Here is a 12,413-nt window from a genome sequence, read left to right as displayed (position 1 = left end):
CCCTCAAGTCAGCAACAGTCTTCTTGGGAAGTGAGAACTTCACTACTGATTGGGGACAGTTTTGCTTAAGATATTATATATGCAGGAAAAAATTTAAAATAAAGCAAAAAATCAGATTACAAAGCAGGAGAACAATTCCTTCCAAACTTGTTAGATTACTTGGTAAGTAAACTATGAGGAGCACAGCAGAAAGCTTGGTTTCGCACAATGCATCTTTAGGTGCAAGAATTTAGAAAATCAGGCAGAGAGGCTATGTAACTGCTAAGATCAGAGCCCCTCCCCAGTAAAATCACATAAACTCTACTCACAGCTAAGCAATCAGATGTCCACTTGTGAACCTCTGGTTGATCACCAATCCCTATGAATTCGATTGGATGATCTTGAAACTTTTTAATGATACCTGGTATAAAAGGAGGATGGAAACATAAGTGGAATAAATTTTAGTTAACGTGGAACTACATATTTTAAAATACAATTTCTTCCTCAGGTACTGCTGTTGGTTAGGACCGTAAAGGGGAAATAAAGCACAGATATAAATAGATATTGTGCATTTGCATTTTAAAGAAAACAAATACAATTATTACAGAGTCAATCCCTGAATTCTTCTAAATAATGGAGGGGAGAAGGTGGTATAGTTAGTACAAAGCAGGGAGTACTACCAAGGCCAACGATCAAAGACAACAGGCTTTAGAACATAGTCAGAGACACCGCCTTCTCTAAGCTCATGCTCAAAACCTTCTAAGCCTCAGACTCTCAAAGTCTTTTTGGAACCTTTGTCCAAAGTTTTCTGCTGTTGATGGTCAGGAACTTGGCTAACAGGTAGAAGAGGAGGCTCTGGAGGATTACAAATAATTACAGAAAAGTACTGGTAGATAATCTAGAGTTAACTCTCTTGCACTTGAAACACAGCAATAAATATTAAATATAAGAAGGGCCAAAGAAATAATTACCTGGGACAGTAAATCACCATCACACCCCTAAACCTGCCCCAACACGATGTAACAAGGGATGCTAATGGGTATGAATATGGAAAATGCAACTCTGGGTTTTAATGTTTGCCTTTCATTTAGTAGAATAATGGGCTCAAGTGGACCTTAAGAACATACCTTGCTTTCCCCCACCCCACCCTTTGCCATTTCGCATTGGAAGAAAATAGAAGTTCATAGAGTTTAAGGGACTGGCTTGGAATCACACTGCTGGAAATTGATCCTGGATTCCTAGATTCTCATTTCAGTTTTCACAGGTAAAAAACAAAACAAAAACCTGCCTAGCATGTTATCTATGGTTTGTATCCATCTGACAAAGGCTGGTTTGCAAACTAGGGATTGGGGAAACTTGAGGGGCTTGTAAATTGGTCAGCAAGACAAGGTGCCATCCATTTCCTTATTCCTGAGCAGTCACTCAGGCTGTTTTCAGCTCCCCTCCATCAACGTCAACCACCTCTTCCTACTTGTCCCAAATGCACTCATCTAAACAACTGTTGTATTGTCATGCATCTAGAGTACCTAGCTCAACCTAATCAGGATTTGGGGGGCTGGGACCCAGGCATATGTGTTTCTCAACTGTCCCCGGTGAATCTACAGTGCTGCCAGGTTGAGAGTCACTGAGATAAAGATGCAGCATTCTTTTCCAAATCACTGAGCCCTGGGCACATGTGGGGGTCAAGTAAGAGGGCTCCGCTCCAAGTCCTGCTCCTCTCTATGTGCCAGGAACATATTGGGGATATGCCAATGGACAAATAACCATCATACCTGGCTTCATGGCACTTATGATGTACTGTCTCCCTAGAACAGAGGGAGACACCACCTATCCAAATCTTCTGGGAGAGCTGTTTTAAAAAATATGACATGACCTCCAGAGAGGTGCCCAGGAATTTGCACCTTAGAAGAAGTTCCCTACATTCAGTTGCTGATGTAGATTATAGTACCCATCCCACGGAGGCCTCCCATTCTTGACTCTTAGGCTTCAATTAAGGCATAGACTAGAAGAAAGCAAGGAGTTACTTGGCTGGATTGTAAATGAACAAACCAAGAGATTTAAACTTGCAGGGAAAAAAATTCACAGTACCTTCCCCAAACCCTCTGGCAGAGTCAGTGTTTATTTGCCTGGTTTCCCTTTCCCTGGTCCCAATTCCCTCAGTTTTTTTTATTTTTAAAATTGGGAATGAATAAAGAAAAAATAAAGAAATCAGGGATCAGGGGAAAATTTTTTTGTTTGGTCTGTAGAGTCTCTGCATATGTTTATGAACTATCTTGTTAGTGAGAAAAAGACAAAAAGGCTTTTGAGAGAAACCATAAAGTGCATAGCAAAGTGACTAAATGTAGAGTTTGTCTTCAGATACACTTTCTATTTTCAGATTTACGATGGAAGGGCAGAAGGTTGATGAAGCTCTCACTCCTTGTCTTAAAATTTTTCTCTACTGTCAGCTACCTTGCAACTTCAAATAGATGCCTGGGTGAACCATTACTCACTGGATCCCTTTAAGCTTTTTATTCAGTGCCCAACACATAGATTCTGACTGACCTGGCTCAGAGGCAGTTGCTGAAATTCTCTGCAGGCAAAGCTAAGTCTAGACCAGACACAGTTAGGAAAGGAACGACCCGAGATGAAGGAAGAGGGGCTGGGAGAGAGAGCTGGACGGTGTGAGGTAAATGAGCCCCTTTCCCTACCACAGTCCCCTTCCCAGCCAGTGGCAAACAGCCAGGTGCTATTTATTGCTCCTTTGATTGAACTGTCTGCTCAGGCATGTGGGGGAATTTGGGTTTTATATGAAAGCATTCACTATGGGAGAATCAAGGTGTAATAAAAAAGGAAGGAGGAATTTCTCTCCTTTCAACAAGCTTTCTAGTCCTCCAAGAGGAGGGATTTTCTTAAAACCCTTAGGAAACCTCTATCTAACGCCATTCAGTAGCATGACAAACAGAAACTAGCCCCTTCCTAGGTTACACAAATGGAAAAATATTGACAGTACATACTTGAAAAAAGTGGTTACAATTCTACTTTAAAATTCCTACCACAAGCGTTCACAGAAAGATGCCATTTTTCAAAGGGACACCAAGGCGTTGGATAAAGGGGAGGGTCTCAAATGATAACTTATTATAACAGGGAGTTATTGCAAAGGTTAAATTAGGGATCCTTTATAAAAATGAATAACTTTATGGAGTCAGCAAGAAGAACCAGGTTTTCATTAATTTATAATTTTGTCTTGTACAGTCGAGCTAGGATCCTTTGATTTGAACATGAATATTTATACTAAAAAAATCCCCCTTGACTCTTTTATAACATGCCCTTCTCTCATTATGGAGATATTAATAACTACCGTGTAATAAGGGCTTTTAGTGCCAGGCCCTGTGCTAAGCTCCTTGCACACATCTATCTCATTTATCACTACAACAACCTAGTGAGATACATGTTCTTAACTTAGGAGAAGCACTGAGAAGTTTGTTGTGTTTAAGACATTTGCCTAAATTCACCCAGCTAGTGAAGCTAATACTGGCTAATGAAGCCAGTATTCAAATCCAGGGGCTGACCCAGCCTGATGGGCGTATGGGAAGGATACACGTCTACATTCATTTATTCATTGAGTGAGTTCTCTAAGCCAGGATGGGACACACGGTGAGGAGCAAGGACTCTGCTTTCATGGAGCTTACATTTTGGTGGAGTACAGACAGCATACATGTTTCCAATAGTGAGTAAATAAAAGAGCGTGATGTGATAGAGGGCCACTGAATGATGAGGGATGATCTCTCTGAAAAGGAGCTATCTAGGCTGAAAATATATTTCTAAGGAAGAGTCACTCATGTGACGAGTGTTCCTGGAGGAGCCCTTGAGAACCCTGGTGTGAGGTAGAGGGTTTTATGAGATGACTGTGTGCTCTGTGATCATGAAACTCTTCCAAGTTGTTCAGTCCATATGGGATTCAAGCTTATCTGTGTATTAGCAGAACACACAATGCTGAAAGATGTGCTGAACAAAGGGACTTACCAAAAAATTATTCTCAAAGTACCACCTTTGCCAGAAAGCATGAGGGTGGTAGAGGTGCTGGTAATCTGTCCCTACCCATAGGGGAGAGTGCCAGGGATACACATGGTCCCCTGTGCGTCCAGTGTCCAGAACAATAGAGGTCCCCCTGTGCTCCTGTTCACTTGGTAAACCTGAAGAGAGCTGCCTTCTGTGGGTTTACATGAGTTCCTTTCAGTCTTGTGCATTGGAGGATAAGGCCGAATATTTCTTAATAATAGAAGAATGAAACACTACAGGATATAATCCTTGGAATGGGAAAGGAATGGTAAGAAGCTATTTCAGTCTTAGTTGGCAGGAAGTCACATAACTTGTGTAGGGATAATTGAAATAAAATATTTAAAAATAGATCTATGGGTTTTAGTCAAAATGTATCAGTAACAATAAAACATTAATAATTGTCTCTTGTGAATTGTCTCTGTTTTGCATTTATAGCTGAATATGGGAGCTAGGAGTATTTTAGAAGAGAATAAATATGTGATCTCAGGGAATTTGGGTCATTTAAGTAAACACTAATGAGTGAATTGACCTTGACCAAGTCATTTAAGCACTCTTGGCCCCTCAATTTTTTCATCTGTAACATGAAGCATTTGGAATAGATTTTTAAGATCCCTCCAATTCAGATGGTTTATGTAGAATTCTATGGCCTTTTAAGGGAAAAAATGTATTGTATATGTCTCAGTATCTGTGAATGACCTTGTTATGGTTGTGAATAAAATAAGTTCAATCACGTTCACCCTTTTCAGCATCTAATGGGTTTCCCAGAGAAAGGTATTGCTTTCCAGGGACCACCTACCTTACCCGTTCTCCATTATTTCTAAGAGATGAGTATATTTTATAGTTCTGAGAGAAAGGATAATGTATCACATAATAATATCTATAATCTGTTGAACACCTACTATGTGCAAGGTACTTGATATCTGTTATCTAATTAAAAAGAAAACTGTGAAAATAGTTGTTCTTAGTGTCCTATTTGAAAGAAGGAGATGGATTCAGATTCACTGTCACATAGTTAACAAGTAGCAGAGTTGAAATTGCAGCCCAGATTTGTTTGACTCCAAAGCTCTTTCCATGACTGAACACTTGGAGTAGAAAGGACAAGAGTATATAAGAGAATAAGAAACTAAGCAGAATGTTTCTGAAAAGCACAGCAGAGTTTTCTGCAGTCTCATGGAGCTAAGTAGGAAAAACTCAAAGTTCAAGAAGGAAGAACCATTCTGGAGTTGATATACCAATATCTTAATTGTGATGGAAGTTACACAACTATCTGTATTGTCAAAACTTACAGAACTGTACACTAAAAAGAGTAAATTTTACTGTATATAAATTACACTTTGATAAAAAATGGAAGCAAGGGAAAAAAAGAGGAAAGGGTCTTGGGATACAGTCTCAGTTAGACCTTTGGAGAGTTCATCCGTGGAGAAGGGGCAAACTAGAGGTCAATGGAGGTGTACAAAATGGCAGATGAGTTTCAAATCACCTCAGCCCTAATTCAACTAAAGTGAACTTCCCCAACTCTATCAAACTACCAGAAGATAGAGTAACTCAATTTGGAGGAAAGTAATGTCACCTAGCACCTCAGTTGGATATCCACATGGACAAACAGAAAACCAAATCTTGACTTTTATTTAACATCATACGCTCCCCTCCCCCAATTCCAGATTGACTGTAGATCTAAATGTGAAAACTTACACATTAAAGCTCTCAGAAAAAAGAAGGTACCTCCATGATCTTGGGATACGCAAAGATCTTGTAAACAAGATGTATAAATTATTAACCATAAAGGAATAAAATTGATAAACTGTACTGCATTAAAATTAAGGACCATAAGGAGAGTGAAAAGGCAAGTCACAGACTGAGAAAATATATATTAGTAAAACATATATCTGACAAAGGATTTGTATCTAATATACAAAGAATTCCCACAAATCAATAAAAAAGATAGATGACTCAACAGGAAAATAAGTAAAGACTTTACTAGGTACTTCACAAAAGAGGATATTAAAACAGCCAAACAGACATATGAAAAAGTGCTCAATCTCACTAATCATTAGAAAAGTTCAAATTCAAATTACACACCACTAGAATAACTAAACTTTAAAAGACCGACAATTCAACATTTTGACGAGAAACTATAACTCTTATGCACTGCTGTGGCAATGTAAATTGGTACAATCACTTAGGTAAAATATCGATATTTGGCAGTATTTGCTAACGTTGAATATTTGTAGATCTGGAGACCTCAAAATCTTACTCCTAGGTGTATACACGGCAAAGATCCATGCATATATTCATCAGAAGACGTGAACTAGAATGCTCATACCAGCACTATTCACAACAGCCACAAACTGGAAATCAACTCAGTGTCTATCAATAGTAAAATGGATAAATTGTGGTAGGCAAACGATGAAGTACTGTATTGCAAATTAGAATAATCTAAGTATCACTCAGGCAACGAATCTCAGAACAATTTTAAACAACAAAAGTCGGACACCAAAAAAAAATTCTATAGGATTACATTAATATTAAATTCAAAAACAGACAAAACTAATACTTGGTGTTAGAAATCAGAATGATGGTTCTCCTGGGGCAGTGGCCAGGGGTGGCGGGGAGGAGGCATGACTGTGGAAAGGGGCACGAGGGGGGCTCCTGGGGTGCTAAGTAATGTTCTGTTTCTTGATCTGGGTGCTGACTACATCACTGTGGTCATTTTGTGAAGATTCATCATGCTGTACAGTTGTGATTTGTGCACTTTTCTGTATGTTACACATCAATAAAATGATTATTTTAATAACGTGAATAGAAAAAGATGAAGCCTCAATCTGGAAAAATGACAACAAAAGGGAATTTATGGGCTCGAAATACATAAAATCATGAAAATTCAATATTCCCAGTCATATATTACACTAGTAGGAAAATAAAATAATAAAAAGAAAGACAAACAATGAGGGAAAACAAAAAGGTAATACAAATCAATGTACTCTGCAGGGGGAAAATTGTAGTCGGGAAGGCTGGGATCAATTTGGCCAGTTATTTCTAAATTAAAAGTCAACACTGGATTATTTACCAATGACTTAGTGAACTTTCCACATATATATTTTGGCTTACTATATCTTAGAAGGGAAATATTGAATGTTTTTGCAAGTGGCCCATACCAAAGCTATTCAAATACAGGGACTACTTATCATCTTAAGATGTTGTGAAACCTCGCAGTGCATTCAGCCCCTTGCTTACTAACCACAGTTTCCCCTCTTCACTTTCAAACACCACTCTTCCCAAATCTATCTCCAGTGCCTCACATGTGCATTAAGTGCTTGCACTGCACAAAGTTTCCTCTTCACTTGTTTCAATTGTATGTTTCCATTTAAGCTTTTGCCTGTGTATCTTGAGCAACACTTGTCTATAGTTTGCTTGTATTTCAGCGTGAATTTTTACATCTGTGGGAGAATCTTTTGATTTTCATAGGATGCATTTTTTCATATTATCATGGAATTATGCATACGACCATACACAGATATTTGTATAAACTAGTAGATAAGAGAGACAAGGTGTATTAATAGGATACTATGTTAGGAATTTAGCTACCAGGCAGACTAAATAAAGCGAGAGACTAAGGAAACTGCTCTTATAATTCAAGAAAAAGTCAATTATCCAATGAAAGTAAGAATTCTCTTGGCATTCTGCAACAAAAAGATTCACTGGATTGCTAACAAAGCTTTACACTATTCAGTTGGGTTGGACATAGGTCTTTCCCTTGAAAGCAGCATGGAATTGTGAAAGAAGACAGGCTGTGGGGTCGTAACAGAGGTATGACCTTAGGGAAGTTCTTTGTGGGATGTCAGTTACTTATTTAAAAATGAGGATAATAATAACTGCCTTGAAGGGTTTTTACTCCTCTGTGCCTAGGTAGTTTTTTGTTAATGCCTCTATGGAGGCATTGCCACAGCGGGCTGTCATTGTATGAGCATGGGCTTCTTGATGGCAAGGACATGGTCTTACCCATAATTCTATCCCAAGCATTTAGCAAATTCTATGACATATAACACGCTCCATAAAAGTTTATTGGTGAGTGAATGAATGAATAAATGAGATAACATATAACCTAGAATGCTATAGGCCCCCAATGAACATTACTCCTCTCCTTTTCTCCTCCTTTATTATTCTCTATCTGGAAAGCAGAATGAATCAACCCTTAGCTTATTTCTATTAGGTGGCCAGGACTAGCAAAGGTGGCCAAGGAAATTTTTCTGAATTCCCCTTAAAATTTCATGGGAAGCCAAGAATATAGCTTATATTTTTGTTCACAGAGGAGCCAATTTTGCACAAGTATGAAGATGAAAAAACATTCTTATTAGAACAGAACAAGATCACATAATAGTACAAAAGAAGGGCTTTGATATCTTAAAACAGTGCCTATTTGCTGCAGCCTTTCCTATTTTTTCTTGGACAGTTTTTGAATTAAGAATAATCTATGATGCTGTTTGCATTGGCCAAGATTTTTCAATTGTTAATAAAAGAATCTGAATAGATTTTTAGAGGTAAGATATTTTCTGATCAGAGAAGCATTAAGAATGTGTCCATGGCAGGGTGAGGGTCATATGTTTATTTTTAAGCTGTATGAAAAGTTCTCTACTTCTCTAAAGCAAGTCGGAAAGTGAAAGTAATTTACGGTATTATGAAATTTCTGGACTTCTCATGGGAAAGTAGCTGACCTCAGTGTTTGATAAGCTTCCTGTGGCTACAAACATACAAGCTATTGACTCCTAAGAAAAATGTAACATTTCTCTTTACAGAATCATGGTGTGCCTGCAGCTGGAATTTGGTTTAACTGCCTCACATCAGGAAAAACCTAATGTCGATATTTTTAAATGTCCAAAGCTTGTGGAGACGCAGTCGTAATTGTCTCTGTCACCATCATCATCATCATGAACATCAGCATCACCACCACCACAATCATTATCATTATCAACAAGCACTGATGTTTGTTTGTATTATCTGTAAGGCACTGTGTTAAATGCTAGGGTTCCAATGAGTGATAACAAATGGTACAATTAATTTTTATGTATATTAAATTTTCCAAAGGATATAGTCTTCATGGCACTCTTCTGCCTATGTGGCTATGTATGGCTTCTTTATTTTTTTAATTGAATATATATTATTTACCATGTATTATTTTATTTTTAAATAACAGTGTTATTAAGATATAGTTCACATACTACACAATTCATCTATTTAAGTATATAATTCAGTAGTTTTTAGTATATTCAGAGTTGTGCAATCATCACCACAATCTTAGAACATTTTCCATCACCCCCCAAAAATCCCTATAGCCTTTAGCCACCTCCCCCCCACTGCTGAAATAGCCCCTATATCTCCTAGCCCTAAACAACTACAAATCTATATTTTATTTCTATAGAGTTCCCTGTTGTGGACATTTCATATGAATAGAATCATATAATATGTGGTCTTTTGTGACTGAGTTCTTTCACTTAGAACAATGTTTTCAAGGTTCATCCATATGGTAGCATGTATCAGTATTTCTTTCCTTTTTAAGGCCAAATAATATTCCATTGTATGGATATATCACAATTTGTTTATCCATTTCGTTTGTTGATGGGCATTTGGGTTGTTTCCATCTTTTGGCTATTGTGAATAATGTTGCTATAAACATTTGTGTACAAGTTTTTGTGCACACATATGTTCTCATTTCTCTTCGGTATATACCTGGGAGTGGAATTGCAGGGTTATATGGTAATTATTCTATGTTTAATTGTTTGAGGGACTATGAGACATTTTTCCAAAGTGGGTGCACCATTTTATATTCCCACCAGCAGTGTATGAGGGCTCTGATTTTCCTACATCCTTGCTATGCAAGATGAATAACTTATAAATATATCTCCTGTGCAGTAAACTTCAGGCATATAGAATAAGTTTGATAATTGTAAGTTTAAATAAATCGAACCCATTAGTTCCAAGAGACTCTCAGTTTATTAACAATCTCAGTACTCAGGAGTTTTGGATATTCACAAAGAAGCAATGCCTTAATTCAGTACTTTCTGGTTGAGACTACAGGTAATCAAAGCAATTGGATTATTTATTCAGTTCAGTCAACTCAGTGGAAAATTTGAGCACACTTTATTGATTTAGTGAATTGATTTTCTTGTTTCTGTTATATAATATGTACTTTGTTTAAAGTATTCTTAAAACTTTTTCTAGTGTTAGCTTTGACTACTGATTAAAATTTAAGTACCTGAGAACAGGGCTGTATATTATATTTTTTTTATGGCCAGTTGCTTAAGATGAGCAAAAACACAAAGCAAAATAACACTGAAAGTGGAATGATCCTGTTCCTCTTCTCTACCTTCTAACCAGCTAGCACTGCCCAACTTTCTCTTCCATTCCAGGGCTGTGTGCCGAGACCTAATTCAGTCATTGTGAAGCACAAAACTCTGACACGGAATCTGAACAGTGGTAGGGCTGTGGGCTCAGGTCAGAACCTAGAATCACCTTGTCTTACCCATGTAACAAAGGCAAAACCATCAATGTGTGTAGCCCTGAAAAAAATTTGCTGGTTGATGTCATTCCTCAGCATTTAAAAAAAATCAGTCTCTGCATAATTCATTTGCACATTTAACTCAAAGAGTAGCCAGTGAAGGCTGTAATCCCATGGATGAGATACAGAGGCCTTTACACTAGAAAACTGGTAAAACATCACACTCACTCTGTCTCTGTTCATCATCACCCAGTTATCGGAATGTTTGTGGTCTTGGAAACTGGACATCGGCAAACACAGCAAAATAACAATGCACAGGGGACCATTTTGTGCACAGGGCCCTGGGAAGGGCCAGTGGAATTCCTCTGATCAGTCTCCTTTTGACTTTTTCCCAGAGACCTTGTTTCTGCACTGAAATGTCTGGAATGCTTGGTAGGGACGAAGTGGGTTGGTCACAGGGCAATTATGCTACTATCATCAATGAGATCAGCCATTTGTGGACTGATTTCCAAGTGACTAGTGGTATCACCAGTGGGTTAAGAATACAAATGATAGCAATTTTACAGTAAACAGAACTTTCACATTCCTTTTCCCAAATGATTTTCATGTCAAGCCTGGAGATCAGTAAGACAAATATTATTGGCAACATTTTATAAATGGGACCTAGAGAGTCCTGGAGAGGTTAAATGGTTTACCCAAGGCCTCTCAGCTAGTGGTGAGTAGATCCAGGTCCCCAAATCTGTTCTCTTTGCAGAACATCATTCTGCCTCTTGTTGGTTACTTAACAACCAAGTTCATTCAGCAGGAGCTGGTTATTTTTTATTTTAAGACAAATCAATCACTATATTTATTTTTAGAAAACAGATGAATCCACTGATTTGGTTCCCAACTGCTATCATGGGATAAAAATTTTCAAAATGACAATCCTGAGAACTGATTCTTTCTGACCCTTGCAATTTGCACTGTCTTTGTAGTAATAACATAGTGGGGGGAGTGTTACAACTGATAAATCCTTCAAGTAACCATCCTAACCCCAAAGCATCTGAACATCAAAATAGATCTGTCAAGGTATGGTGGCCCACCACAGTGGCTTTCCACATGAAGTCTCGATCTCAGCATCATTACCTGTGAAGTGTATCATCAGAAATTTGAGGTTTCATGTGATTTACTGTTTTTAAAAACATTAGGAAGGATTCAAGGTTATCTCTATAAACTTGCTTCTCACTCAGCTTTATTCCTGGAATCCTTCTTGAGTGGAAGAAAAGGCTTTCCTATGTGTGTTCCCATGAGTGAGGCTTCCCTGTGAATATCATTCCGCAGGCATGACACGTGGAGAAAAAAATTTCGAGATCTGCTCTTCTTCTATTTCTATATCATGAGACAAAACATCAGGCCCAGTTTGAGATTCTATTTCCAGTGAAGAAATGGAAGTTGCTAAGGATGTAGCAGAGACAGAGAGCGACAAGATCTCTGCCCTCACAGAGCTAACTCCCTAGTGAGAAAATCAATAAATATTAAACTATTTATATCTTATTCACTTTTTTGTTGTATTTTGGCTTGAGTTCTTTTTTATTAATTTTTCTTTGTGGTAAGAACTGTTAACATGTGATCTACTCTCTTAACATCTTCTTCACTTCTGTATCCCCAGTGCCTTGTGCAGTTCTGAGCACATATTAGTTTCTCGGTAAATATGTGTTAGTGAATAAATAAATGAAGTCTCCAGATGTTCAAACTTTTCCATTTCTAAATCTTGATTCATTATCCAGTGTCATTCTTTCTGGGACCAGATTGAAAGTGGATACAAAGAGGACAATCAGAATCTCGCTGAAGCCTGGTACTAACAATTTTATTGGCAATTATATTAGATGGTTGATGGTAATGTGGACAATATCCCAGCGTC

General features: G+C 37.9%; 1 protein-coding gene and 1 long non-coding RNA gene across 13 annotated transcripts in view; one reads left to right on the top strand and one right to left on the bottom strand.

Annotated features, from left to right (window-relative positions):
* The window catches only part of CALD1 (caldesmon 1), a 182,559-nt gene that overhangs the window by 114,041 nt on the left and 56,105 nt on the right, over positions 1 to 12,413 (bottom strand). For 7 of the 12 annotated variants that reach the window (XM_082398079.1, XM_082398077.1, XM_082398082.1 and 4 more), the window contains exon 2: positions 309 to 400. The exons of the other annotated variants lie outside the window; for them this stretch is intronic. The gene's annotated coding sequence lies outside the window, so the exon portion shown is untranslated. The remainder of the gene's footprint in view (positions 1 to 308; positions 401 to 12,413) is intronic. 12 annotated transcript variants of the gene reach the window in all.
* Positions 1 to 12,413, top strand: part of LOC309631584 — a 64,100-nt gene that overhangs the window by 16,685 nt on the left and 35,002 nt on the right. The window lies entirely within an intron of this gene.

This window comes from Balaenoptera borealis (assembly GCF_965194805.1).
Source record: "Balaenoptera borealis genome assembly, chromosome: 7".
In the NCBI taxonomy this organism is placed as follows: Eukaryota; Metazoa; Chordata; class Mammalia; order Artiodactyla; family Balaenopteridae; genus Balaenoptera; species Balaenoptera borealis.
The sequence above is the reverse complement of the archived record's forward strand: the minus strand, read 5'-3'. Positions and strand labels throughout refer to the sequence as shown.